The sequence below is a fragment of the Papio anubis genome, unplaced genomic scaffold (assembly GCF_008728515.1).
Source record: "Papio anubis isolate 15944 unplaced genomic scaffold, Panubis1.0 scaffold1191, whole genome shotgun sequence".
Classification (NCBI taxonomy): domain Eukaryota; kingdom Metazoa; phylum Chordata; class Mammalia; order Primates; family Cercopithecidae; genus Papio; species Papio anubis.
This window is the reverse complement of record NW_022161065.1, coordinates 1-4,800: the sequence shown is the minus strand read 5'-3', so window position 1 is coordinate 4,800 and position 4,800 is coordinate 1. Positions and strand designations below refer to the sequence as shown.

The window sequence follows — 4,800 nt, the reverse complement described above, 5'->3', positions numbered from 1 at the left end:
AGGTCTCCCACCTGCACCCCAGGCAGCCCACCCTAGCCGTGTCCTAGCCTGAGCAGGTTCGTCTCTCCCCAGCCACCTGCCTGGTCTTCTGGCCCCTCTTGCCTCTGAGCTTCTGTCTGGGATGAGGGATGTGCTCATTTCTCCCTGGGGACAGAAAGGAGGCACATGGAAGCCAAAGGCTTGTCTCTGGTTCCTAGCACTGGCAGTTTCTCCGCGGCTGGGGAACAGAGTCTGGTGGTTTTCATGATCGGTTTCCTTTCAGATCCTGGGTTGGGGGCATTGTCAGACTGGGAGAGGGTTCTAAGGCAGGTGGCCAGGGGTGTCCCGGTGTGGAAAATGGTGGATTAATGGCGGTGACACAAAGGGTGAGGAGAGAGGGGCCGTGTTCCTTGGTAATTTTTTGCTTCGAAGTGTGTGTGGTTTTTTATTTCCCTCTTCCTCCTCTTCAAAGCACTTTGCCATCCATTCTCTGGCAGGCAGGGACCATGGGCACCCTATATTTGGCAGATGGGATGGTGCAGATGAGAAGACAGCACAATGTGGCTTGTGTCTGCTCTCGGTCCCTCCCTCCCTGACGCCTGGGCCTGGGAGCCGCTGCCCCGAGGGTAGGGGCCAGTGTCCGGGAGGTGGCAGAGGAGTTGGCTTCTGGTTGGGAGGGGTGCGTGTGTCTGGGCTGGGAGCCTTGCAGGGCAGGGCCCAGCAATGAGATTGTGTCCTCCAAGGCACGTCTTTCTCTGGGAGGCGTGGAGCAGATGAAAGGCTTGTCTTCACAAAGCTCTCTGTGGGTGGGTCTGGGTCTCAACTTAGCTTCATTCCATATGAAGACCCCTGTGTTGGGACCCACTGCTCCAGAGCCCAAGGCAAAGCTGGTCCTGAGGTTTGAATCTGGGCAGGTGAGGGGGAAACCAGGAGTGTGGCTGGCCAGGGCTGCCTTCAAGGCAAAGCTAAAGGTGGAGGAAGAGCCCTAGGATGTCCCAGAGGTCCCCATGTTCTGATGCGGTATCCACTGGACTGTGGGTTCCAGGACGGCAGGTCCTGCCCCATCGCGTTCACATGGAAGCCTGGGATGTCACACAGATTCAGTCGATGCTTGCGTACTCATTGAGGTCTTTTGCACACAGCAGGTGTCTGCTTGGGGCCCATTGAGGTTGAGGGGATGGCGGGGCCTTCCGGGCTTGAAAGGTTAGGTCATGGTTCAGGGACCGGGGCTGCTGTGACCGTGGTGCCTGTGGATGTTGTGGTGGGCAGGGCTGACCAGACAGAGCTCAGAGGTACATGCACCAGGAGCCCAGGTTCCAGCACTGACTCTACCTTGACCCTTGAGGAACTGGAATGGGACACTTTGTGTCTCTGGGTCTCAGTTTCCCTATGTGTCAGTGGGGAATTTCTACCTTACCCACAACACAGGGCTGTTGTAAGAATTAAGAGATTTCTTGAGAAAATGTGAAACCTAAGCACTTAGTGTTAGGTGTTGCCACTGGGCGGCTCTGGGTTCCACGTATTACAGCGGAGCGTAGGGCTCTGAGTCCTGCTCAGATCTGGGGTTCTGCGGGTTAAATAGGGGAAGAGGAGGGTCAGCATCCCAAAGCGGGTGGGGATTCCAGGGAGAGACCCTCAGGGACCAGTAGTGGAAGTCCCAAGGAAGGGACTCAAGAGGGCATGTGGGGAAGAAACTGGGAGAGACGTGGGCCAGGCCCCTCGGGGTGCCGCTTGTTTTGCTGTTGGAACTGGGATGAGAAGGTGCTGAGAGTTTACTCAGAGTGAAAGGACCCCGCCCCAGCTCAAAGCCTTAGGGTGACTTGTGGGCTGGCCCAGCTCAACATCCGACACCCCTCCCCTCCCCATGCCTCCCTACCCCTCCCCTCCTCTCTGTCCCCTCCCCTCCCCTCCCCTCCCCTGCTCTGGAGTTGTGCGTGTAGGAAGCTTGAGGCATAACTGAGCTGGCCAGACAAGGGTGCCGAAAAGAGCCTCCAGGGTTTCCAGGATCCTGGAGCTAATAGCAATTTTAGTGAAGCTGATAGTGATGGCAACATTGATGATAGCATTTGTGACATGTGGTGGCATCAACAGTGATGGTGACACGGATCGTGACGTGACAAAGGCAGCATTGGTGTTGGTGGCAGTGCTGGTGACAGTGGTGGTCATGACCCTTCCACAAGAGGAGATACAGTGGGAGTGCTCCCCCAACAAAGCTGTCTAACACTCCAGTGGGTGGTGGGAACCTACCTTCTGCTCCACCAGCCAGCTTCCCCCATGTGACTCTGAGCTTGCCTCCCCCACTTGCCCTGAGACCCCTCAACAATGCATCAGCCTCTCCCTGTGGCCTGAGGGCCCAACCATTACCTGGGCATCTGCCCTCTCCCCATGCCATGGGGCAGGGTATGGGTGGACTTCCTCTTGGCCCAGAGAAGGGCCCGACTCTGTCTCCTTCACCCCACTCTCTGCCTCCTGCTTCCTCCTCTTCTGCCCCAGCCCTCAGCATGAGGTTTTCTTTTTCATCTTCTAGTAGTAGTTGTGCAGCAGCCTCCTCTTCCAGTTCTTCCTTCTCTTCCTCTGCCTCCCCGTACCAACTTCCCAGGCATTGCCCAGGTACCCCCACTCTTTCCCTCCTCCAACAAGCCTGTCTGTCTCCATTCAGCACCCTAAGCATACTCAGCCTTCTCTCCCATCCCAGGCTGTGTGGAGCCAGGGTCCCCCACCACTTCCTTCCTATGGCCGCCTCTTAGCCAACAACAATGCCCATCCAGGCCCCTCCCTCCCTCTACTGGGGCCCAGTCCACTGCCCACCCACCAGCCTCAACACATCAGCATAACCACCAGCAGCAACAGCAACAGCAGCACCAGCAGCACGGAAGCCCCGGGTTCCTCCTCCTGGAGCATTTCCCCACCCCCTGGAGGGCGGTAGCTCCCACCACGCACCCCCTTATGCCATGTCTCCCTCCCTGGGGTCTCTGAGGCCCGACCCACCAGGGCCAGCACACCTGCCCCCACCTCACAGCCAGGTATCCTACAGCCAAGCAGGCCCCAATGGCCCTCCAGTCTCTTCCTCTTCCAACTCTTCCTCTTCCACTTCTCAAGGGTCCTATATGTTCACACCCCTCCCCTTCCCAGGCCCTCAAGGGGCACCCTACCCCTTCCCACCGGTGCCTACAGTCACCACTTCTTCAGCTACCCTTTCCATGGTCATTGCCACTGTGGCTTCCTCGGCTGCAGGCTACAACATAGCCTCCCCACGTGGGCCCCCACCGTTTGGAAAGAGAGCCCCGTCCCCATGGGCCTACAAGACAACCACCCCACCCGGATACAAGCCCGGGTTGCCATCCTCCTCCCGAACAGGGACCCCACTGGGCTGTCGAGGCAGCTTGCCACCTGCAGGCCAGGGACCTTCAATTCAGGCTGGGCTCGCCCACCGTGGGACCCCTGCCACCTGTGGGGCCTCAAGCCTGCCATCTCTGCCACCACCACCTGCGGTGCCTCAGGGCCTCCCCTGAGTGCCATGCAGGTCAAACAGGAGCCGCCTGAGGAGATGAGACCTCCAAGACCCCAGTGCTCCCAGCCCGCAGCCCCTCACCCCCTCCCAAGGTGGAAGATGTGCCCATCCATGCCAGTCAGTATACCAGGTTTAACAAACCCCAGGATCGCGGCTTTAACTCGTGCACGCGTAGTGACTTTGTGCTGCTGGAGGGCTCCAAGCTGGCCAAGAAGCAGGCAGATCTGGTGGAGAAGGTGTGGCGGTGAGGCCAAGCAGCAAGCGTGAAGGAGCACGAGCGGGAACACGAGAAAGAGCGTAGGAAGGAGCGCAGCTTGAATGCAGTGCGAAGTTGGCACAGGAGGGTTGTGCCCAGGTGGAATGCGCCTCTCTGGGCCCCATGCCCCATCGTCCTCCATTAGAACTGGGCAGTACGGTGGCTACGGTGCCCCCCTACCTGGGTCCTGACACTCCAGCCCTGCACACTCGCAGTGAATATGCCCGGCCTCATGTCGTGTCCTGGCAATCACAACCATCAATTCTACATGACCCTGGGGGCAGTGGACCCGGGGCTACTGGGTTACAGCGTCCCGGTCCTATACAGCAGTGCTTCAGCTGCCTGGGAGAGGGAACGGGAAGCCCGTGAACAAAACCTCCCTGACTTGTCTCAAGCCTGGCTTCGAGGTGAAGTGTAGTGAGCTGGAACCCCTACACGGAGTCACTGGGCCGGGCTTGGATCCTTTTCCCTGACATAGGGGCCTGGCTCTGCACCCTGGCCCCGCTGGCCTGCATCCTTCCCTTTTGCATCCGAGCCTGGGGCCCTGGAGCCAGAACGTCTAGCACTGGCAGCTTGGGCCAGCCCTGTGACCTGACATGTTCTATGCTGAGTGGCTGGCACTGAGAGGCAGCACACAGAAAGGGTGGCAGCCCTGGGCAATGACCCTCTGGCTCAGCTGCAGATGCTCAATGTGACTCCCCATCACCACCAGCACTCCCACATCCACTTGCACCAGCAAGATGCTATCCATGCAGCCTCTGCCTCTGTGCACCCTCTCATTGACCCCCTGGCCTCAGGGTCTCTCCTTACCCGGATCCCCTACCCAGCTGGGATTCTCCGTAACCCCCTTCTTCCTCACCCTCTGCACGAGAACGAAGTTCTTTGTCACCAGCTCTTTGCTGCCCTTTACCAGGACCTACCGGCCTCCCTTTCTGCCCCAATGTCAGCAGCTCATCACCTGAAGGCCATACACGCATAGTCGGCTGAGCTGCAGCGCTTGGCGCTGGAACAGCAGCAGTGGCTGCATACCCATCACCCGCTGCACAGTATGCCG

General features: G+C 58.9%; 1 pseudogene; it reads left to right on the top strand.

Moving 5' to 3' along the window:
* Positions 1–2,369: 2,369 nt before the first annotated feature.
* LOC100998074 lies at positions 2,370–4,794 on the top strand (annotated as a pseudogene).
* Positions 4,795–4,800: the final 6 nt, after the last annotated feature.